The 24,754-nt window shown below is 48.1% G+C and overlaps 1 long non-coding RNA gene across 2 annotated transcripts; it reads right to left on the reverse strand.

Annotated features, from left to right (window-relative positions):
* Positions 1-1,010: 1,010 nt before the first annotated feature.
* On the reverse strand, positions 1,011-16,805 carry LOC132681689 (uncharacterized). 2 transcript variants are annotated; one of them, XR_009611202.3, is made up of 3 exons: positions 15,274-16,805; positions 11,811-11,968; positions 1,011-1,369 (listed from the first exon to the last, which is right to left on the reverse strand). It is a non-coding gene; the product is annotated as an uncharacterized LOC132681689 (long non-coding RNA). The 2 variants fall into 2 exon arrangements; XR_009611201.3 differs by lacking the exon at positions 1,011-1,369 and adding an exon at positions 8,870-11,072.
* Positions 16,806-24,754: the final 7,949 nt, after the last annotated feature.

Genomic DNA, 24,754 nt, shown 5'->3' on the forward strand with positions numbered 1-24,754 from the left:
TTTCATTCCATTGGGTTTTGCCAAAAGGAGTCATAACATTCCCTGTCTCTGAAGTGGGAGTAGAACCCAGTTGAAGTTCTGGATGTGGATCCAAGTCAGAGGTGTTCTAGGTTGCTAGGTGCAGGGTCTGCTGGGAGAAAGGCAGGAGTCAAGCATGGAAATGCTATGGAAGGCTCAGGGCTCCCATCTATGTCTCCAGGATGCTCCATGTAGATCACAGGTGGGGAGGCCCATGGTAGCACCTCATGGGGAGCAATTTCCCCCATAGTGTCAGCAGCCACTTTATAGTAGAACATTTTGATATCCTAATAGCTAAATGCCCTATAGAGAATTTTCTTCACACTGATTCTCAAATGGCCCAGGCATTCAGGGTCACTCCCATGGACAGCAGCTGTAGCACCTTAATGGGGTCCCTGCTCTCAATGTCCTATATATGTAGGCCAAATGTCTTCCTAGGACCGTTCGGGGCAGACACTGTGCCAGGTTGACCCAGAATGAAGCTTCAGATCAGTAGGACAGGCACACCTACCTTCTCTCATCTCTGGACCACAGTGGTACAACTTTCTCTTGGGGACTTAGCTTTTCTGTGTGAAGTACTCCCTTCCCATTATCTCCCCCACCCCCACCCCCAGTGCTATTTATCAAGCTGGTTCCTGCTCCTCCCTCAGATTTTCAGTCCTCTGTGCACAAACACCTTCTCAGGTGCTGTCTGTTACTCAGTCTTGAAAACGGACTCATGTTGTACACGTGATGTAACTCCTTGGTCAAGTCTAGACCTTCCAGTGGTCTTTAAGCTCCGTGAAATCATGGATCATGTCTGTAAGCAAATTAGAATAGCTTCCCAACATTGATGCTTCAAAACTTAATAGGACCTGGAATGTTAAGTGGAATCACTTGGGGCGTTTGTCAAAGACCAATGCCAGTGATTTGGACTGAATTACTTTGGGCTGAGGCCCACCACTTCGTATTTGTAAAAAGTTCTTTAGTTTATTCCAACGAGCAGCCTGGTAGAGCTCTATTCCCATAGAGGAATAGCGTGCATTTTGCCATGAGCTGCAGCTGAGAGCGGGGGGGGGGGGGGGTCCTTAGTCTTCTCCCCATCCCCCCATCCCCCACCCCTCCTCACTGTGCTCCAGGGAGGTGGGGATTTTGTAATGGACTCATTCCTGGGCTGTAAATTAGAACTCGCTGACCTTTCATGGTGCTGAGGGGGCTCCCTTCAGGGATTCTCCAGTGACGATCCAGGTGGGGTCCAAAGTGTCAGCAGTTCCGAAGGTCCCAGGTGGTTCTAATGCACCATCAGGATGGGTAAATTTGCTCCAATAGGGTCCAAATGGTCAGGCTCTTCTGATTTTGCTCCCCCTCACCCCTTGAGAAATGAAAGCATTTTATGAGAACCCAGCAGCTTGAGGCAGAGGACTGGAGCCTGACCTAGAAACTCTTCCAGAGATTTCCTCCGGAGGGTTTGCAGATCAGATAATGGGTTTGTCAAATATTCTTAGGGCTATTTGTCCTGCAGAGGTGATGTGAGGAAATGCTGTTTCACCTTGAAAGCTTATGGAAACCCAACGCTGTAAGAAATTGTTTCTATTAAAAATGCTTCCTGTGTAGATAGGTTGAAACTCTTGGCTGAATGCTTGAATACAAGGAGCGTTGTGTTAGTATCGTACAGGCAAAAGTACTTGAAGTGAATGAACATACTTGGTTTTCCTAGAGGAAGGTCCATAAATGGCAAATTCTGGGTGAGCCAAGGGCAGATAGTTTCAGATGTGCAATGGAAGGGACTTGGAACTATTTATAGAGATAGTCACAGGTTCCTGAATGACAAAAGAGAAATAAAATTTTTGGATTGTCAGGGGGAAAAGAGTGGACCAGAGGGGGGGAAAAACAGGGGGAGGTTTGAGACCATTTAAGCCCAAGTGTGTGAGGAGTCTGACTGAAACTGGGGACAGGGGGCTCAAACACACAGGGATGATTTCTGTGCTGAGGAGGAGTCCCACACTGACCTTCCTACTATAGACCCTCCATCCCTGTGGTGTCCAGGGTGCCCCCAGGTGGCAGCTGTCACCTCCCACAGGTCTCAGGGGAAAGGGTGGGGACCAGGAGTTTGACTTTTGGGTCATCCAGTTCCTACCTTGGTCAGGACCTGGTGAATAACTCCTGACTCCTTAGATGCAACCAGGAATCTGAAGGCAGCAAGTTGTTTGTGGAGGCCTCTGGGTGAATGGGTAGGTAGGAGATAGGGTATCTAGCCTGCAATCTGTGCAAGTCCTCGCACACCCCTACTGCCCCATCCTGTGATCCAAGAAAAGGAAATTGAGCCCTGGTGTACCTGGGACTGCTTTTGTTTCCCCTACTGTGCCCTGAAGGAGACTCTTGGAAAAGCCTCCCAGGGTGAGCACATAGAGTCCAGTCTAACCAGTGTCTACCTCCACAGAGATGCCCTAGGGGTGGGGCCCCCAGACAGGGTGGCTGAACATAAGACCGAGAAGATGTACCTGCAGCCACCCCTGTCTCTGACTAATCTATGGGTGTATTGCCCACCCCCTGGTTCTAGCAGAGTCCCTCTGCCTGGGGTTTGACACCCAGAGGGTCTGAGTTCCTGGAATGCTCACTTTTGGATCTATGGTTGCTCACAAGCGCCCTCTAGTGACCATGCGGTTAGCTAAGTTCTCACAAAGTTCATGTTAGCAGGAAGACAGTTACTTGTCCAAGGACTGAATCCTAATTGTTTGGGTTAAACTTATTAGTAATAGGAAAGTGAACCGTTGGGTGTAATGATAGTTTTGAAGAGAGAGACTAGAGTAAGCTGGGATCTATAACGGGATGAAAGTTCATTTACACTTCTTGTGAGGCATGTGGAGAAATGTAAAGACCATGTGATCTCGACATACGTGCATGGGTGTACACATGACATGGAAATATTCTAAGACTATTACAGCACCTTCAGCTCAATATTGTAGAAGGATGATGCCAAGAACTTCCAAATGAAAGGACAAGGCTGTCCTCCTAGAAGACGCTGAAGGCAGGATATAAAGTGTTCTCTCTGATGTAAAAGTGCCCTTTGAAGGTCAATGAGCCTGTGAACACTAACAATGAGAATGCAGGAGAAGGGTGGCCAAACTCAAGGCCCTGGGAAGCTGAGACCACTCCCAGTTCTTTGGCTTCCTTGTCTCTCTTCTCCAATCCTGGCTACAGGGAGAAAGATCAAAGTTGTCCATTCCAAAGTTTATTCATGACCTCAACCTAGGGGAAGGAAGAGTTCATGCATACAGGGGACTGTGTTAATATCTTGTCTCCTCACTGGAGTTAGGATCAATGTTGTAGAGGATCTTGAAGTTTCCAGATCTGGTTCAGAGTTTGTAAAGGATCTATCTAGATCCTGTGGAGAGATGGGACCTTCTCTTGAGTAAGTTGAGGAGACGGGCTTGAAGGTGACAGGGGAAGGCTCAGGCCCTGCGTGCCTGGCCAGGTTCTGGAGGTCCTCATCACATATCACTTTCCTGGGCTGCCTGAGCCTCTTGGGCATCCTGGCCATGTTTAAAGTTCATATTCCAGAGCATATAGCAGTCAAGGTCAAACTTCCCTCAGCCAAAGCAGCCCCTGTAACCCCAGGGCCTATAGTCCAGGAATGTGACCCATTCTACTGGCTTTGGGAACTTGACAAAGGTTGCAAATTGGAATCCCCAGCTGGAATAGGTGACAGGTGGCAAACTTGCATGACCTTGTTTTCTTTCAACCTTGCAGTGAAGTGTTGATCTACAAAGCCTTCTGTCAGTAGTTCATCATTTGTCTACTGATGACCTTCTCGGTGTGACAGAGCTCTGGGATGCAGTGGGACTTCTGATGGCCAAATGGGAAGGATGGACCAGAGAGATTCCACTGCCTCCAGGGTTCGTGAGGTTCTGGATCCACTTGCCCAAGTCTCCCAGTGTCCTCTCCTCAACCGCCAGTCATGGTCACACCATGGATGGAGTCAGGGCCAACCAGGCCACTGTCCCAGTTGGTTCATCCAGGTTTGGGAGCCTTTGTTCTCTTATGCCATCATCCCACACCTGCACCTGAGCTAGGCTGTGTGTGGAATCCTGGGAGAAGATGTGCTGTGGTCTAGAGAGATTTCCAGGGTCACGTGGTAAACCATCTTTCAGTGAAACAATTCCCAAATCAGGCTGAAATTCCAGATCTGTAGATTTGACTAAAGCAGATATTTTGAAGGCGTTGTCAAAGTTTGTGTATATCTGTTGGCTCTGGCCAGCATTTTCTCTAATAGGTATGGAAAGCTCACCCTTGATTGGTCAAGTATGGATGGGCCAACTGAGATCTCTGGTGGTTTTAAAAACCATAAAGGAGACCTTCTGTCTCACCCGCCTGGTTGAGTCATTCCTATCCACAAAGCTGTGGTTAATTCAAGGACTTAAGCTTGGAGTGCCGGTCTTAAATCCCAGGTGCCCCTAAACTAGCTTGATTTGAGGGCCTTGGAGGTGTGCCTGATGACAATGTGGCCAGAGGTTGCAGAGCATCATTGAGCCCCATGCCTCTACCAAGAGATTGAAAGACTGGGGTATTTTCCAAATGCATACCCCTGATTTCAGAATTTTTTCCTAGCTGAGCGTTTCCATGCAAGTGGGAAGTGCAGAAACACCAGCCTATGTAGAACTCCTAACTTAGCTGATGGTTCTTCAGTCAGGAATTGAGATAGTTCTGGCATTAAAGGCTCTCCACATGGGTGTCAGTAGTACCATCCTCACTAGCAACCCTGCATGTCTTGTCCTTAGTGTTAGACCAGTCCTCCTTATACGAGTAACTGGACAGAGGGTCTTGTCTCTGTGGGGAAAGTCTCTGATCAGGGTGGTTGAGCACCAGTTCCCAAGGCTGTCATTGAGTGATCTGTGGTGTACTTCCCAGGGCGGCAGATCCTAGTGTGACCCTTAGCCTGGAATTTAACACCCAGATCAGAAGTTGTTAACCAACCCCAGATCTGGGTGCAAATGTTCTTTTCTGCCCCAGATTGAGAGGATGAGGTCATAGAGGGCACCCCATCAGGCAAACTGAGTTCTCACCAAGCTTCTATTCTCCGTGGTAAAGGAATTTTTGCACACAGTCTCCTCTGGATTGTTTGGTCTTATTTCAGGTATTGTTAGGAAAGAGAAATAAGGTGCGTGTGTACATAGATGTAGATGTTTGAAACTGAGCAATTGTTGAAGACCAAACTTGAGTCTACTCAAGGGGATGTGTTCATTTGAAGTTGTCCCAGAAAGTGTGGAGAAACAGGTCTAAAAAATACAGTACAAACACATATTAATATGAATATCTAGAAAACTATGCTAGGTACTTGTAATGCAAGAAGTGAGAAGTAGCAGCTGTACATTAAATGGAAGGAATGAGGCCCAGGAACCTGAAAGAACAGCCATCTGATCCCTCAGGCAGGAAAGGCTAAAGGCAGGATTCTAACTCTCTCCTCTATGATCTGAAAGTCCCTATGATGCGGAAGGAGTCTCCATGCAGGAAGAGCAATGGAGGAGAGGGAGAAGAATGATGGGTCCCAATGCCCAGGAAGCCGAGTTTTCTTCCTGCCCTTGGTCTCTGTCTGTGTTCTACCTGAGCCCCAGGGACAAGACAGAACTAGAGGTCTTCTCATTCCATTACACAGCAGCAGGCATGGCATCCCTTGTGTCAGGTGCAGTAGGCTTCAGTGTTCAAATTGTCTTAAACCTCAGTCATAAAAAGTGGCTCACTGCTTCTGGGGTGGGGTCCACTGGGGTGGAGACAGGAAATGGGTGTGGAGATCCCATGGACAGCTGAGAGGGCAAGGATCCCATCCAGGGACCTTAGGACATTCATGTAGATCACATGTTGGGGGGGGGGCATAGCATCTACTCATAGGGAACAATTCCTGAACTCCCTTCATCCCTCACTCACAGCTTCAACTTAAGCAGAAATCTGATATCCACCATCACATATAGGGGGCATAAACTAGATCTGTTTCCACACTAGAAATAAAAAATCCAGGAAGGTCTGTCTCAAGGTTAGCATCCATAGCATTCTGATGGGAATCTTTCTCTCACATTCCTGGTGTGCAGACCAAGCCTCTTGGTTATTCAGGACCGCCATTTGTCTTCCATGTTTGTCCACTTGATAGATCTGGCTGAATGAATTTCCTCAATTACCCATGCTCCAGCCACACTGATCTGCACCATCCTGAGTACATTGAACATCTTTTGTCTTGGGAGCCGTGCTCCTTCTGTTAGCTGCACATCACCCTCCATGGCTATTCACAAGCTTGCTCCTACCTCTGACTGAGGTGTCCGTTGTCTTGCACATAAATTTCTTCCAGCAGGTGACCCCTCTGTAGTCTGTTCTTGATCTCACCAAACACTTAGTAAATTCTACATAAGTCCTGGTCAGTGAGATGGTAGATCGTGTGTGCAACTGAATTCAGCTGCAGACTCCTTCCCAGTCCTGAAGGGACAGTGGATTCCTCTTTTCAAAAGTCAGTCCCTTTGGGGACTTCAGTACATTGAGGGTGAGGTCCAATAACTGACATTTTTGAAGCAGCTGGGTGATTTCAACATGCAGCCTGGGTGGAGATTTCCTCCCATAGAGGAATGGTATGTACCCTGTCATGAGCTGCACCTGAAAGCAGGGGCCTCCTTGGCTTCCCCACCTCACTGTGATCTGGGGCACTAGGATTTTAGTGAGTCACACTGAGGCTGTCAATTAGAACTGCCTGGAGGGGGTCTCCCAGTGCTGATGAGGTCCCTTCTTCAGGGAGTCTGATGTGACGATGCAGGTGGGGCCCAAGTAGCAGCAGTTCTGAAGGTCCCGGCTGGTTCTAATGAGCCCTCTGGGTGCAGTAGCTCAGTGTCAAAAAGGTCAGACTGTCTGGTTTTGCTTTACTTTCCTTGTTTTTTCTCTCTGAGAGACTGAATAGAACTTCATAAAGATCAGAGCAGCTCAGGGCAGAGGACGAGGGCCAGACCTGGAATTCTTCCTGAGACTGACTCTCTCAATTGGCATTACATTTGACGAAGTGACTTTTCAAATGTTTGTAGGGCTGTATGTCCTCAAGATGACATGTGAGCAAATGCTCCAATTCATCCTCAAAATTTATGGTAAGTCCTCACCGTAAGCTAAACACTTTCACCTAGTGTAAAACATTTCCAGCAAAAATATAGGAATTTCAGTTAAACGTATTTACACAGAACATATTTAAGTTCGTGGCTGAATACTTGAACACGACCGGGCACTGTGTTAGTATCTTACAGGCAAGGTACTAGACATGAATGAATCTAGGTTTTCTTCATGGGTCAGAACTGTGGATGCCTGGGTGAGCCCAGGACAGTGGCTGATGTGTGATAGAAGTGACTTGGAGGCATTTGGAGAGGAGTCACTGTATATTCCTGGATGACAAAAGGAACACTATATTAAGACTGTTGAGAAAAGAAACTGGAGCAAAGGGAGAAACTGAGGGATTTGCTGGTCCCTAAAACCCAAATGTGTGAGTAGAGGCTGAATGTAGGTGAGGTGGGCCTGTCAACAGGTGGCTCAGACACGGGGACACTCAGGGCAAGTTCTAGCCTGACCCTCTTCTAGAGGATCCCTGGTCCTCCCCTCTAGACCCTCAAGCCCTCTGCTGTCCCTGTGCCCCCTGGTGGTGGCTGGCATCTCCCTAAGGTCGCAGGAAAGGGTGGGGACAGGTGCCTCTTAGTGCTGGGTTATCTTGGTCCTACCTTGTTCAGAGCAGCATCATGTTCACTCCTGACTCCTTGATACCTCATGAAATCTGAGGGTAGGAAGATGTCTCTTGAGGCATCTGGGTGGATGGGGAGGTGGGTGGGGGTATCCACCTGGCAGCCTTTTTACAGTCATCACCAGTACCAGGAGAAGGGACCCCGGGTCCTGGTGTACCTGCAGCAGCTGCCTTCTGTGACCTGAAGAAGGGTCTTTGAAATGCCTCCTGGGGTGAACATGTAGAGTCTTGTCTAACCAGGTTCAGGCACCTTGTCTACCTCCACAAAGATGTCCCCAAGGGAGGGGCTCCCAGCCAAGGTGACTGCACTTAAACCCAGCTGATGTGCCTGCAGCCACCCCTGTCTGACTGATCTATGGGTGCATTGCCCACCCCCCTGGTCCTAGCAGAGTCCCTGCCTGGGTTTTGACACCTAAGATGGAGGGTTTGAGTTCCCTGGAATGTTCATTTTTTTGATCCATGGCCACTCATATGCTCCCTCTAGTGACCATGACGTCCTCTCAGTTCTCACCAAGTTTGTTTCTGAGCAGGAAGATCCTATTAGTCCAAGGACTGAATCCTAATGTTTTGGCTAAACTCATTAGTAATAGGAAAGTGAATTGTTGTGTGTAAAGATAGTTTTGAAGAGAAAGACTAGAGTTAACTGGGATCTAGAATAGGAGAATTCACTTACACCTTTCGTGAGGCATGTGGAGAAATGGATGTAAGACCATATGATCTCAGTGTGTACACGGATGTATACGTGACACAAATATTCTAAGGATGACTCTTGTAGCAACTGCAGCACAATGTTGTAGGAGGATGAGGCCCAGAACTTCTAAATGAAAGGTCAAGGTTGCCCTACTAGAAAATTCTGAAATCAGGATTGAAAAGCTATTCTCTATGTACAAGTTGTTTCTTGAAGATCAATGGGCCTGTGAGTACTAAGAATAAATGGTCACAATTCTCCCTCTGCTATCTCAACCTCAAGGCCCCTGGAAGCTGAGCCCCTCCCAGCTCTTGGTTTCTCTGTCTCTCTGCTCCAATCCTGACTACACGGAGAAAGATAAAAGTTGTCTGTTCCCATTTCAAGGTTTATTTATGACCTTGACCTTGGGGAAGGAGTTCATTTGTATAGGGGGCTGTGCTAAATTGAGTTGGGAATCAATGTTCAGAGGATCTTAAAATCTCCAGATCTGGTTCAGAGTTTATGAAGGATCTATCTAGATCCTGTGGTGAGATGGATCTTTTTTTGGGTGAAGTTGAGATGGGCTTGAAGGTGACAGGGGAAGACTCAGGCCCTGAGTGCCTGGCCAGGTTCTGGAGGTCCTTATCACACATTACTTCCTGGGCCACTTGAGCCTCTCAGGCATCCTGCTCACGTTTAAAGTTCATATTCTATAAGGAGTCCAGGTCAGACTGCCCTCAGCCAAAGCAACCCCTGTAACCCAGGAACTGTAGTCAATGAATGTGACCCATCCTCCTGGCTTTGGGAACTGGCAAAGGCAGCTGGTTCCATGTTGGAATCCCTAGCCTGAAAAGGTGACAGATGGCAGACTCACATGACTGTTTCCTTTCAACCTTTCAGTGAGGTGTTGAACTACCAATAATGAAGGTTTTGTAGATCATTTGTCAACTGATGGCCTTCTGGGATGTAGTGGAATTTCTGATGGCCAAATGGGAAGGATGGACCAGAGATTCCACCTGCCTCCAGGGTTCTTGACGTTCTGGGTCCACTTGCCCAAGTCTCCCAGTGTCAGCTCCTCAACTGCCAGTCATGGTGTGTATGTGTGTGGGGGTGTCCATGCTGCTCCTCACTTTCCACGAGGCTGCTTGTGTGGGGTTGAGTTCAGAGGTCCTTGGAAGTAGCTGTGACTTTCAGTGTCTCTCTCTCAGCTGGGACTGTGCTGAGCGGAGGGCTGTGTCCTGGTGGATTCCAAGAGCTGCCTATGGATGGAGTCAGGGCCAACAAGGCCACTGTCCCAGTTGGTTCATCCAGGTTTGGAAGCCTTTGTTCTCCTATGCCATCATCCCACACCTGCACCTGAGCTGAGTTGTGTGTGGAATCCTGGGAGAAGTTGTGCTGTGGTCTAGAGAGAAGCTGGGGTTTCTGGAGTCACATGGTCAAAGGTTGGGGAATTTTCACAAATACACACCCATGATCTCAGAATTTTTTCCTTGCTGAGGGGTTCCGTGCAAGTGGGAAGTACAGAAACCCCAGTCTGTGTAGAACTCTTAAATTAGCTGATGGTTCTTCACTCTAGAACTGAAATAGTTCTGACATTAAAGATTCTTCTCATGGGCACCAGCAGTAGCATCTTCACTGTCAACCCTGTGTGTCTTGTCCTTGGTGTTAAATTAACCCTCTTTATATGGGTAACTGTACATAGGAGCTTGTCCCTGGGTGGAGGGAGGTCTCTGATTAGGGTGGTGGTTTTTCCAATTCTGGTCAGATGTTCCTGTACCCATGGCTGTCATTAACTGATGTGTAGTAAACTGCCCAGGGCAGCAGATCCTAATGTGACCCTCAGCCTGGGATTTAACATGCAGGTCAGAAGTTGTCAACTAACCCCAGCTCTGGGCTCAAATGTTCATTTCTGCCCCAGCGATGGGATGATGGGTGTCTTCTATGACCCATAAGACAACTGAGTTCTCACCAAGCCTATATTATCCATGGGAAAGATATCTTTTTCGAATACCCCAATCTAGTGTTTGGTCTTTCTTTAGGCATTGTTAGGAAGGTGAAATAAGGTGGATGTATATAGATGGATGTTTACCTGACATAATTAATACTTTGAGTCTACTCAAGAGATGGAATCATCCAGTGAACTTTTTCAAGGAAATGTGGAGAAAAAGGTCTAAAAGATAAGGTATAAATAAACCTGTTATATTAAAACTTATAAACTACACTATGTAGTTCTGAAGTGAGAGAGGGGAGCTGTACATTAAATGGAGGGAGTGACGCCCAGGAACCTGAAGGAATAGCCATCTGATCCCTCAGGAAAGGCTAACATCAGGATTCTTACTTCCTCCTCTGGGACTTGAAGCCACCATGATGGGGAAGGAGTCTCCATGCAGGTAGGGCAATGGAGGAGAGGGAGAAGAATGATGGGTCCCAAGGCCCAGGAAGCTGAGTTTTCTCCATGCTCTGAGGTCTGTGTTCTAAGTCCCAAGCACAAGACAGAAATAGATGTCCTTTTATTCATTCACACAGCTTTTCATGCCATTGGATATGGAGACTAGAAGTGGCCATGGTATCCCTTGTGTCAGGTGCAGTAGGCTTTGATGTTCAAATTATCTTAAAGTTCAGTCCTAAGCAATGGCTCACTGTCTGGGGTGGAATCTGCTGAAGAGGAGACAGGAAATGGGTGTGGAGATACCATGGGCATCTGAGGGTATAGGGATCCCATCAGGGATCTTAGGATGTTCATGTAAGTCACATGGGGGGGGCCCACACCATCTTCTCATAGGGAACAATTCCTGAATTCCCTTCATAGCTCACTCACAGCTTCAACTTAAGAGAAATCACCATCACTCATACAGGGTGTGAACTAGATCTGTTTTCACACTAGAAGAAAAAAGTCCAGGCATGGAAAGTCACTCAAGGTCAACAGCCACAGCATTCTGATAGGGATCTTTCTCTCCCTGTCCCTGGTATGCAGACCAAGCCTCTTTCTTAGGCTATTCAGGACAGGAATTTTTTTCATATCTGTCCACTCGATCAAGCTGAATTTCCTCCATCATCTGTTTCAGCCACACTGAGAACATCAAACATCCATACCGCACCATGCTGAGAATATCAAACATCCTTAGGTCTTGGGAGCTGTGCTCCTTCTGTGTTAGTTGCATGTCCCTCTCCAGGGCTTTTCATCAAGCTGGCCTCCTACTCCTGTCTGAGGTGTCTGTTGTCTTGTGCATAAAGACTTTCCAGAGTGCACTCATCATAAGTACTGTCCCTTAGTCTGTCCTTGACCTCAGCCAACACTTAGTCAATTTCAGTGTAAGTCCTTGGTCAAGTCCCCTTCCCCACTCGCTGTCTGAGGTCAGTCAGAGCAGGGATCATGTGTGTGAGTGAATTCACCTGCAGACTCCTTCCTAGTCCTGAGGTGACAGTGGATTCCTCTTTTCAAAGGTCAGTCCCAGTGTTGGAGACTTCAGTACCTGAGGGTGAGGTCCAGGAACTGACGTTTTTGAAGTGTCTGGGTGATTTCAGCATGCAGCCTGGGTGGAGATTTCCTCCTGTCAAGGAATAGCAAGTATCCTGTCATGAGCCATATGAGAGCGGGAGCCTCCTTGACTTCCCCACCTCACTGTGCTGCAGGGGCTGGGATTTTAGTGAGTCACACTGAGACTATAGATTAGAACTACCTGAAGAGGGTTTCCCAGTGCTAATGAGGTCCCTTCTTCAGGGATTCTGATGTGATGATCCAGGCAGGACCCAAGTAGTAGCAGTTCTGAAGGTCCTGGGTGGTTCTAGTATGTGCTCTGAGTGCAGCAGCTCAGCCCCAGGAGGGTCCACTAGTCTGGGTTCTTTTAATTTCCTTGTTTTTTCTCCTGGGAGACTCAAGAGCTTTATAAATATCAGAGCAGCTCAGGGAAGAGGACGAGGGCCAGACCTGGAATTCTTCCTGAGACGGACTCTGCATTTGATGAAGTGACTTTTTAAAAGTTTGTAGGGCTGTCTTGATCACGTGAGGAAATGCCATTGTTCAGCCTTAAAGCTTATGGCAAATCCTCACTGTGAGAGAAATGGTTTTACTTCTTAGTGTACAATATTTTTAGCAAAAATATAAGAACTTCAGTTAAATACTTCCTGTGTAAACTTAAGTTCTTGGCTGAATACTTGAATACAAGGGTCACTGCGTCCATATCCTACAAAGTACTAGATTTGAATGAACATGGTAGGTTTTCCTAGAGGAGGGTCTTCATGGGTCAGAACTGTGGGTGCCTGGGGGAGCCAAGGACAGTGGCTGAAGTGCCATGGTCATGACTTGGAGGCATTTGGAGAGGGAGTCACTATGTATTCCTGGATGACAGGAGGAACATTATATTGTAAGACTGTCGGGAAAAGAAATTGGAGCAGAGAGGAACTGAGGGATTTGCCGGTCACTTAAATCCAAGTGCTTGGGCAGAGGCTTGAGTGTAGGTAAGGGGTGGGGCTGTGGACAGGAGACTCAGACATCAGGACCAAGTCTGTGCTGAGGGGAGCCCCATCCTGAACCTCTGCAAGGAGTCTTCTCTCTCCCACTGTAGACCCTCGAGCCCTTTGGTGTCCCCTGTGCCCCCTGGTGATGCTGGTCTCTCCCTCAAGTCTGCAGGTAAAAGGTGAGGACCAAGTGGCCCTGACTGCTGGGTCATCCAGGTGTGAGCCTGGGTCAGACCAACATCATGTGTTCACTCCTGACCAACAGATGCTTCATGAAATCTGAGGGCAGGAAGTTGTCTCTTGAGGCCTCTGGATGGATGGGTAGGTGGGTGGGGGTATCCACCTGGCAGCCTTCTTAATCACTCCCAGTACCAAGAGAAGGGCCCCCAGGTTCTAGTTCTATAGTAGCTGCCTCCTGTGCCCTGAAGGAGGGTCTTTGAGAGGCCTCCCAGGGTGAGCACAGAGCCTGGTCTAACTATGTTCAGGCACCAGTGTCTACTTCCCCAGACCTGCCCCAGGGGGAGGGGCTCTGAGACAGGTTGACTGCACCAAAAATCCAGCCGATGTGCCTATAGCCACCCCTGTCTCTAATCTATGCGTGCATTGTCTCGCAATGGTCCTAGCGGAGTTCCTCTGCCTGGGTTTTGACACCCGAGACCAAGGATCTGGTTCCTTGGAATGTTCATTTTTGGATCCAGGGTTGCTCACAAGCATCCTTTAGTGGCCTTGAGGCCAACTCCATTCTGCAAAGTTCATCTTCTGAGCAGGAAGACAATATTTGTCTAAGGGCTGAATCCTAATTTTTTAAGACCAAACTTTCATTTGAGAGGTCCTTGAAATGTTAGTTTCCTGGATGGGGTTACAGAAGCTTCCATTCATGCCACCACAGCAAGAATCAAGAATTCTGAAAGTTGAAGCAATTTACCTTTTTGGATACATAACTTATTAAAGCATGTCAGAAAGTGCAGAAATAGAGGCATTCAACAGAGCAAAATCAAGCAATGGGCTGACTGTCCTAACAGAGTAGAGAAACTTTCTAGCTAGAGCTCAGTCCCAGGAATGAGATCTGCCTCAGCCAGAGAGAGGTCCAGACATGGGTTATGATGGATTCTTATTACAACTAGTCAAAGGCAAGCTCAAAAAAACCAAGGTTCATATTTCCCCATGAGTGCAATTGGCTCTTGGACCAACAAAGAGAACTTTGGTGACTTCTCACATGTAGGCTGAGCAAGAACCCAGTGACAGGCCTTAGCTAGTGATTCTGACTCCAGGCTGACCTCTCTGGGCCTGTGCTCTGAGATCCTAGGCAGGATGGCCTGGAACTGCTCTTGTACCAGTATCTCCACATCTCCTTTGTGTGAATATCAGGTCTCAGCCACTGTCTAGCAAACTCCTAGAGATGTCTGAGGACCTCCCTGGGCCCAGATGTGTCCTCAGAGCAGAATTTCCTGAACTTCTGCCTGGAAGCTGCAGCATTGGGCGGATTCCTCTGTGGAATGGTCTCAAGGTCTTTGGTAGAGACTTCATCAAGACTCTGCTGGAAGGCTCTTGGGGAACCTGGACTTGGGGAGATGATATTAGCACAATTTCTAACTCTTCTGCCATCATCTCATCTCATGGTGACCTTATTTTCATTCTGGACTTCTATTTGTGTCTCTAGGTACCCTTCAGTCTTCATTCTGGGACTTTGGCAAAGGATGTCTCAGACTCCTGTGCAGGTGCCACATTGGAGGGCAGGGGACAATGGGAGTGGGGGCACCTCACAACCAGACTCGAAGCCCAAAATCAATTCTGAGATAGACAGACACACACACACACGACTCCTAATGGTTTTGACTGAAGTTAATGACAGGAAAGTGAAGTGTCTTGTGTAATGATTGTTTTGAAGAAAAAGACCAGAGTAAGCTGGGATTTCTATCAGGAGGAAATTTCATTGATGCGTCTTGAGAGGCATGTAGAGAAACGGATGTAAGACCTTGGTGACCTCGGCATACATGGATGTTTACATAATACAAAAATATTTGATTGAAGCAGCTGCAGCTCAGTGTCCTAGGAGGCTGAGGCCCCAGAACTTCTAAATGAAAGGTCAAGGCTGTGCTCCTACAAAATGCTGAAGGCAGGATCGAAAGGTTGTCCTCTCTGATATACAAGTTGTTCCTTGAAGGTCAATGAGCCTGTGAGCACTTAGAATGAGTGGCCACACTTCTCCCCCTGCTATCTCAATCTCAAGGCCTCAGGAAGCTGAGCCCCCTCCCTGTTCCTTAGCTTCCCTGTCTCTCGCCTCCTATCCTGGCTACAGGGGGAAAGTTCAAGGTTATTTGTTTCCATTTCAAAGCTTATTCATGACCTTGGCTTTGTTGAAAGAAGGATTCATGGGTATGGTGAACCATACTAATACCTTGTCTCCCCAGTGGAGTCTGGATCAATGTTCCAGAGAATGTCAAATCCTTCAGATCTGGTTCAGAGGGAGGGGAATTTGGGTCCTGCTCCCTAGGTGAGCTGAGACTTTCTCTTGGGTAAAGTTGAAGAGACAGGCTTGAAGGTGACAAGGGGAGACTCAGGCCCTGGGTGCCTAGCTGGGTCCTGGAGGTCCTCACCACACCTCTCTACTGGGCCACTTGAGCCTCCCAGGGGCCCTGGTCATGTTGAAAGTTTAGGTTCCTGAGCCATGTAGCAGTCAAGGTCAGACTGCCCTCAGCCAGAGCAGCCTCTGCATCCACCAGGCCTGCAGTTCATGAATGTGACCCACCCCACTGGCTTTAGGGTCTTGGCAATGGCAGCTGGTTCCAAAGTTGGAATCCCACGTGAATATATGGCAGGCAATAGACTCTCATGACCTTGTTTTCCACTTGACCCTCAGGTGTGTCCTGTCCAACCTTCTCTCAGGCAGTGTTCATGGAATAGACTGCTGCTGGCCTTCCTGGTGTGATAGAGCTCTGGGAGGTACTGGGATTTCTGAGGTTGGACCTTGAACATGGGTGAAAGAGAGTTCACTTGCCTCTTTGCCTTCCTCAGGTTCTGGGTCCACTTGCTACATCTGCAAGCCCAAGTCACCCAGTGTCTGCTCATCAGCCCCCAGTAGCCCTGGGGGAAATTTCCAGGTTCCTCTACACTTTCCCCAGGAGGGCTGCTTGTGTGAGGCTGAGCCTGAGGTCCCAGAGTGTAGAGCCATCAGCCTCCCTTCCCCTCTGCTGAGAGCTGTCTCTGGATCTCAAGGATGTTTTCTGGTGGATTTCCAGTGCTGCCTGTAGATGGAGTCAAGCCCTACTCGGCTACTGTCCTTCTTGATTGTCTCTAGGATTGAGGCCTTTGTTCTCTGCCAGTCCTTTCACACCTGTACCTGAGCTGGTCTTTCCCAGGAAAACTGGGAGATGATGTACTGTGAACCCAAGAGAAGATGGAAGTTTCCAGTCACATGTTAAAACTTCTTTCAATGAAAGCTTTCACACTGAGGATTGAACGTTCTACATCTATAGACTGGTCTTCAGAAGGATACAGTTTGGAAGTGTCCTCAAAGCTCCTTTATAGCCACTTCCTTGGCCAAGAGGTGTCCTACTTTTCTCTGATGGATAGAAATCTCACCCAGGATTGGCCTAGCATGGGTGACCCCATTGAGATGTGTGTGGCTGTTTTGATGAAAATGTCCTGTGGGCTTCATCACCTTCTTGGGGCAGTGCCTCTTCTAGAAGATCCTGCAGTATTTCTTGTTCAGGAGGTGCCACCTGAGTGGGGAAGTAGGGTACCAGTCTGTCCATATGGTCTCAGTTGCAGATCCCATTTGGCATCTGCCTAGCCCCAGTGAGTGCTCCTTGGCCAGTTATATCATTCTGGGTTATCTTACCCACCCTCCTTTTGTTCTAGAGAAAGGTGGGATGAGCAGTGCCTCTGATCTTGGTCATCAGGGGAACACAGGACTGTGGCCAGCCTGCAGTAGGCTGCATTCTTTATGATGTCATAAGGTACAGAAGCCTGCATGCTTCATGTCATATGGTACAGAATTGTCCCTGGGGTCCTGTGGCAGATGAGGGGAAAAAGAGAGCAGCAGGTGGGTGGGTGTCTGCATCAGGAGAGCCCACTCAGAATGACCCCATGTTACATGGAGCAACCTCAGGGATGCAGTGCCTGGATCCTTAGGGGTGCCTGGGGATGCTGCCTCTGTACAACCTTTGCAGGAGAGCCTCAGAGGGCATGTCTGGGTACCAGGAGCCCAGGGGCATCTGCTCCAGCCCAGTGGGCCCAGCTTTCCTGGAGCTTGACTCATGGGCAAAGGCCACTCACCGAGCCTAGGTCTGAGCTCCCATGTTAACCCAGGTACATGGAGCACTTTTCTGGCTGTAGCTAACCAACAGATCACCTTAGGTATTTGGATCTCTTCAGAAAGTGTCCTTTGGGGAGCAGGACTTAAGTGCAGACAAATGTGAGAAAGATGATAGATTCTAAGTCAGCCAAGTGCCTGATTCCATGTTGTCCCTTAGCCTGTGTCTACTCTAGACTCCCCCTCCCCCTGCCCCAGGATCCAGGTAGGAAGAGAAATCCTCTTACTGTATTTCAAATTGTATTTTCTGCTACTGGGTTTGGGGATGGGGAGTATTAGAGACACATGACTGTGATTTTTTTTTTTTCTTAGGTCCCTTTTCCAATGGTAAGTCCTTAATCAGATTCAAGGTAGTGGAGGTTCCTAGTAGTGCTCCTCTGTGCAGGAGCATATGATGGAGAGAGAGAGTGACAGGATGATGGGTGCCAGGTCCACAGGATACAGAACTGCCTCCTTGTCTCCTGCCCTCCCTGTACTTTAGCACCCTCTCTAGCCCCTGCTATAGGCTGGGCCTTGAGGTGATCCAGTTCTACTTCAATTCTTCATTCATTGGTTTTAGAAAAGGCAGGGAGTCTTAGAATCTCTATGTCTAAATTAGACCCTGGATCCCAATGAAATTTAAGTCCAGGATCTGAATTGTAGTCAGGGAAGATGAAATGTCTGCTGGGATTTGGGAGCTATTGGGAGAGAGGCAGGAAAAGGCATGGTCATGACCATGTAGGGCTCAGGGATCAGGCCTTCCTGTGGGACCTGAGTATGTTCCACATAGATGACATCTGGGGTTACCCACATCACTCCACAAATGGAAGGTGGATAGTGGTCTAGTATTGGAGCTGGGAGGCAGCTGCACAGCTCTTAAAGGCTTCACCCACTTGATCCCTGAATCCTTGTCTAGGGCCTGGCCACTTTGATGGGCCATGTCTACTCTGAACAAGTCCAGGGAAAAGTCCTTCAAGGGCAATGGTTTATAGGAAGGTTAACGCACACAAATGAAGCTAAGTTATTAAACACAAAAAACCTTTTGGGCACATTCACCAATCACCCCCCTAGCAGCCTTCTGGGAATTGTGGAGAAAGCAGCGGGAATGTATCCTCGTGTAAAAGAGTTTGAACTTAAAACCAGACATGTACATCTTACATTTGTGGCTCCAACTGCATCAGCTTCCATCATCATCTTCATATACAAATCTTTCTTAATGTGTCTTTTTGGAAGAGCAGGAGACCAAGCACAAGCCAGGGACAATGGGAGAGAGAGGGAGACACAGATTCCGAAGCAGGCTCCAGGCTCTAAGCTGTCAGCCCTGAGCCTGATGTGGGGCTTGAACCCACGAACCGTGAGGTCATGACATGAGCCTAAGTTGGATGCTCAACTGAGTCACCCAAGTGCCCCTACCCTCTTCTTTAGTCCTGTTCTCCAGGTGACCAGCTCAGCCTTGTCTGTGCTTCCTGTGGTTCTCTATCCTCCAGGCATCTTGGTGCAAAATGGCCTGCAGCCCTGGGCAAAGCTCTGGTCCTCTACTGGCTGTATTTCCCTCTGGGCATCAAAGTCCCAGTGAACTAAGGGGCCCTCCCTGTGCCCTGCAGCATCTGCTCTAATCCACACTCTCCATCACTGTCCACAGCCCCGTCGTCTTTCCTGTCTGGGTACCATGATGCTAAGTGTTCATCATGCCATAGAAATCTCCCAGCTGCCTCTTTTCCTCTGGTTCCAGAATCTTCGTTCTGTTGGTAGAACCTGGCCAGGAGCTTGCTGTGTATAATCTGAAATGAGCCCATGTGTGGGAGGGTAGGGAAAGACTGAAGAATGAGCAGGTGACTCCAGATGGTGGGGGGGCAGGTTTAATATGCAATGGAACAGAGATGAGTAGCCTGTCTCAGGTGGTCCCAAGATGAGTAGACTTCCTGCACAGGACCACCAAATCTTAAAGGCTTACACAGAGGCCTTAACTGGGGTCAGGCATGCATACCATCCTGATCATCTCCATACCTCTCACTGTCTCAAGGGTATGTCCTTGGAACAGACCTGCAGTGGGGACAGTAGGCAGGATGACCATGCTAAGGACATAGGTGGCATGAGGAGGCTTGGCTGCCCGGCCGCTGGAGGGTCAATGGGGGCCACTCTTCTTGATTCTCTCCTCTGAGACCTTCCCAGCCAGCAGGCCCAGGGAACTTGTTTTGGGTGAGCTGATAATCCTCCATGTAGACCAAGGATCTTTGACCCCCATCATGGTCTCCTTGTCCACTTTGTGCCTCTCAAAGGAGCTGTACCACTAACTTCCTCTTCTCTCTCTTGGTCCAGGTCTGGGTCTAGTCTAGCTCTCGTTCTTGACATGTGTCCCATTGCAGTTCTGACATAGAGGTCATGAAGTGCACATTATCTGTAATGACTTCTAAAATAATGTGTCAGCCTCTTTATCCCTCATCTTGAATTTTTCCTTTTGGCTTGATCATGGTTCAGGGCTAATGGGATCCAAGTGACCAATTAATGACATGGTCACCTGTGTGCAGTGCAGACCAGCTCTCCATGGTGGGGGTGTCTGCCTTTGGGGAATGTCTGAGAGCAATCCTCACTTCTCAGAGCACTATATAGACCAAGGGGCCCCATGGGACCAGCTCATTCCTGTCCTGGACCTGGCTCCCCATGTGGTGAACACAGGGGCTCAGAAGGGTTTTAAATTCCATCTTCTATTCAGGATCCTCATCTTTCTGTAGTTACATCTGGATTTTCCATCAGATTTTCCAGTTCTTTGCCTTGGCTGGAAATCATGACTCAAACCATCTGAAGAAAAGCAAACACAATCTTTGCATAAAATTGTGAAATAAAGTGAAATCAGTCTAAGTCATGGTACCAAACCTGAGCACAGACCAATGTCCATGTTAAAGGGACCCAGTCCTCCAACCCCAACAAGAAAAATCCCCTATGCTTCTGTGTGTCTAAAATCAGCAGGAGGGCGCTAGGGTGGCTCAGTCGGTTGAGTGTCTGACTTCAACTCAGGTCATGATCTCATGGTGTGTGGGTTTGAGCCCCATGTCGGGCTCTGTGCTGATGGCTCAGAGCCTGGAGCCTGCTTCACATTCTGTGGCTCCCTCTCTCGCTCCCTCTCTCGCTCCCTCTCTCGCTCCCTCTCTCGCTCCCTCTCTCGCTCCCTCTCTCGCTCCCTCTCTCGCTCCCTCTCTCGCTCCCTCTCTCGCTCCCTCTCTCGCTCCCTCTCTCGCTCCCTCTCTCGCTCCCTCTCTCGCTCCCTCTCTCGCTCCCTCTCTCAAAAATAAACATTAAAAAATAAAAACAAAAGCCTCAGGCACACTACCCACTAGAAGCCAACGGTGGGAAATGACAGTGGGTAGAATCCGTAGGGAAGGACTTAAAAGCCTCTCTGGTAAACAGACTGTTGTGGTCAAGCATGTAGGGAAAGCATGAGTACAGGAGGTAGGACAAGAACATCAGGACCTAAATGGAATGGTGGAAATGCAGAATAGTGAGGGAGCCCACAGACCAGAGCAGACACACAGTCCCCTTAACATTAGGAATGTTGCAGGACCAGCCTGTTGCAGGGAGTATGGCTGGAGTCGCAAAAGATGAGTCTGCAAACAAAGTGCAGTTAAGTAAAGGTCCTCATATGAGTTGGAATGAGGCCCCAGCTCCAGAATGAAGCTTCTTTTTATTAGGATAATTGCTAAAGACTATGTGCATAAAGTCAGCTAAGCAAGCGTGTTAATCAGTCTAATGGCTTAGCTTTTCAAGGTTGAATTTTGAGTTAATTGTTTCCTATACCACTAGGAAGGGTCAGGTGTGAAGGAGGATCCCGCCCTGGACAATGTTAATGGTTCTAGGCGTTCCTTACTAGCGAGCCACAGCTGTGTTCAGCTGTGTAAACATGTCCTAAGGCCTTGCACCTTATCCAGCCCTTCCCTTTTGAAGTCTTATCCTTTGATGCTTCTCTCCTACATCACCAGCCCAGGAAGGTTTCAGGAGCAGCATGTAGCAGCTTCGTGTGACTCTATTCCCAGCTTTGAGAAGTGCAGCTGGGTCAAGGAGGCTACCACACTGCTGTGCCATTGCATAATTGCACCATCCACCAGGCATGTCTTAAGGATCAAAAACCTCCGTATTTGTGAAATACAGAGAACAGAGCATGGCATGTAATTCTCAGTTGGGAAAATTCTTGTGTAATGAAACAAAAGACCATCTACTTCCCATCAACACACAGGAAGCTGCCTTCTTGAACATGCCTTTTTCCTTCCTGAGTTTCCCTGTGATCTATCTCCTTGCAGCAACTAGGCTGCCTCTGAACTCAGCTGGCATGTGCTTCACTGTCCAGCTGGAAGTTTGGGAGTCAGGAGGTCCCCAGTATAGAAACGTATTTGTTCTCCTCGGTGTCCGGCTGTCTCTGATGCAAATGGAGGTTTAGCCACTACTAAAGGGCTTGGATGTGATTTAGTAGACCCATTCTGTACACAGAACGGCCAGGCAGCTCACAGTAAGAGGATTCCCTCCAAAACCAGTGCCACACTCGGGGAGTGAGCCCTGGTCATCAGGACCTCCACTCCAGTGAGAAGGTCTAAGAGGAATCTCAGCAATCCTATGTGCCCTGATCTGGGATCATCTTATGTTCTCCTGAGTCCTGGCATCTTGCACTACAAAGGAGAACCATCTCCCCCAACTGAATGAGTCGGCCCAATCCCCAAAGCCTGGTTAATTGAAGGACTTATGACCTGGAGTGTATCTTTTAATCACAAGTGCCCTAAACTAGCATTTTATTTGGTCCCGGGGAGACGGTGTGCCTGATCACAATGTGGACAGAGATGGTGGAGCCTCATTGGGCCCCATGCCCCCACCTAGAGAATCAGTTTGGGACATTTTCAGAAATGTACACCCCTGATTACAGAATTCCTTTTTCCTTGCTGAGGGTTTCCAGGCTAGTGTGAAGTACAGAAACACCAGTCTGTACATAAATGTGAAATTAGCTGATGGTTCTTCACTCTGGAATTCAACTAGTTGTGGCATCAAGTTGGGCTTTTCCCATGGACACCAGCAGTAACATCCTCACTGGCAACCTTGCTTGTCTTGTCCTTGGTGTTCAGACCAACCCACCTAACACTGATAAATGGACACAGGAGCTTGTTTCTGGGGGGGGGGAGGGAAGGCCCCTGATCAGGGTGGTCGTGATCCAGTCGCGGTCAGATGTGCATGTACCCAAGGCTGTCAATGACTGACATGTGGTGCACTGCCCAGTGCAGCAATCCTAGTATGACCCTTGGCCTGGTTTTTAACAGGTCAGAAGTTCTCAGTCAACCCCAGCACCAGATGGAAATGTTCATTTCTGCCCCTAGGGTGAGGTGATGGGTGCCCTCTGTGACCCATCAGGCAACAGAATTCTCACTAAGCTAATATTTTCCATGGGAGATCAATTATCTGCAAATACCCTCATTCCTGTTGTGCCTTAACTAGTAATTGTTAGGAAGGTGAAATGAGTGGTGTATATATAAATGTATGTGTTCATACCTGACAGATTGTTCAAGACAAAACTTTGAATACATATCCTCTTGAGTAGATTCACTTGGATCAACATGTGTGAGGAAATGAGGAGAACGGGCCTTTTAAAATAGGAAAATTTAGAAAACTATGATAGGTACTTTGATTGGAATGTGAAAAAGTGTCTACTGGGGTGAGAATCAGCAGCTGCACAATAAATGGAAGGAATGAGGCCCAGGAACCGGACAGAACAACCATCTGGTCCCACAGGCAGGAAAGGCTGAAGGCAGGTTTCCAACTGTCCTTGATCTGAAAGCTGACATGATGGGGAAGGAGTCTCTGTGGAAGAAAAGCAATGGAAGAGAGGGAGGAGAATAATGGGTCCCACGGCACCAGGAGGCTGAGTTTTCTCCCTGCCCTTGGTCTCTGTTTCACCTGAGCCCCAGGCACAAGACAGAACTAGATGTCCTCTTACTCAACTATGCAGCTTTTCATTCCATTGGGTATGGGGACCAGAAGCCATGGCATCCTTTGTGTCAGGTGCAGTAGGCTTTGACCTTCAAGTTCAAGTTCAAGCAAGACTCTTCTTAGTCCTCAGTGGTGACTCCCTGCCTCTGGGGTGGGGTATGCTGAGGAAAGACCAGAATTGGGTGTGAGGATGCCATGGACAGCTGAGGCTATAGAAGTCCATTCAGGGATCTTAGGATGTTCATGTAGATCACATGTCAGGATTTACAGCATCTCCAGCAATTCCTGAGTTCCCTTTATCCTTCACTCAGTTTCAACTTAAGCAGAAATCTTGAAACCCACCATCACACATAAGGGGTGTGAACTAGACCTTCTTTTCACACTAGAAGTAAAAAGTCCAGGCATGGAAGATCACTTTCAAGGTCCTCATACATAGTGTTATGATGGGGAACTTTCTCTCACTGTCCCTCATGTGCAGACCAAGCCTCTCTTGTTAGGCTACTCAGGACAGTGATTTCTCTTTTCCATGTCTGTCTACTCGATAAGTTTTTGAATTTCCTTGATTATCTGTGCTCCTGCCACACTGATCTTCTGCACCATCCTGAGTACATTGAGCAGCATCCTTTTGTGAGCTAGGCTCCTTCTGTTTTACTCAACACAGTCACCCTCCAGGACCAGTCAGCAAGCTGACACCTACCCCTGACTGAGGTGTCTGTTGTCTTGTTCATAAAGGCCTCCCAGAGAGTGTACTCATCATAAGTACTGTCCTCTTAGTCTGTCCTTGACCTCAGCCAACACTTAGTATACTAATTCCAGTGTAAGTTCTTGGTCAAGTCCCCCTCGCCCCCCTGCTGTTCAAGGTCAGTGAGGTCATGGATTGTGTGTGCAAATGAATTCAGCTGCAGACCCCTTGCCAGTCCTGAGGCGGCAGTAGATTTCCTCTTTTCAAAGGTCACTTTCCGTGTTTGGCCCTCAGCCCAAATGTACAGAAGTCTCAAAGATTTAGATTTTTGAAGTCTGTGGGAAACTTCAGCATGCAGCCTGGGTAGAGCTCTACTCCTACAGAGGAATAGCATGTATGCTGTCATCAGCTGTACCTGAGACCAGGGGCCCCCTTGGCTTTCCTCACCTCACTGTGCTGGAGGGGCAGGGATTTTAGCAACTCACACTGAGGCTGTCAATTAGAACTACCTGGAGAGGGTTTCCCAAGTGCTGATGATAGTCCTTCAGTGAGTCTGATGTGATGATCCAGGCAGAGCCCAAATAGCCAGTTCTGAAGGACCCGTGTCCTTCTAATGTGAGCTCTGGGTGCAGAAGCTCAAACCCGAGAGTCCAAATATTTCAGGTTTTCTCCCTGGGAGAATGAAGAGAGCTTTATGAACATCAGCTCACAGAGTACAACAAGAGCCTGACCTACAATTCTTCCTGAGATGGACTCTGGAGGGATATTGCAGTTGAAGTAACTTTTCAAATGTTGGCAGGGCTGTCTGTCTTGAGAACATGTGAGGAAATGCTCTTGTTCCACCTTAAAGCTTATGGCAAATCCTCACTGTACCAGAAATGGTTTCTCTTAAGTGTAAAACCATCTGGAATGACAACTTGAAATGGACATATTTCTGTGTAA

Source organism: Panthera onca, chromosome A1 (genome assembly GCF_046562875.1).
Source record: "Panthera onca isolate mPanOnc1 chromosome A1, mPanOnc1 haplotype 2, whole genome shotgun sequence".
Taxonomy (NCBI): domain Eukaryota; kingdom Metazoa; phylum Chordata; class Mammalia; order Carnivora; family Felidae; genus Panthera; species Panthera onca.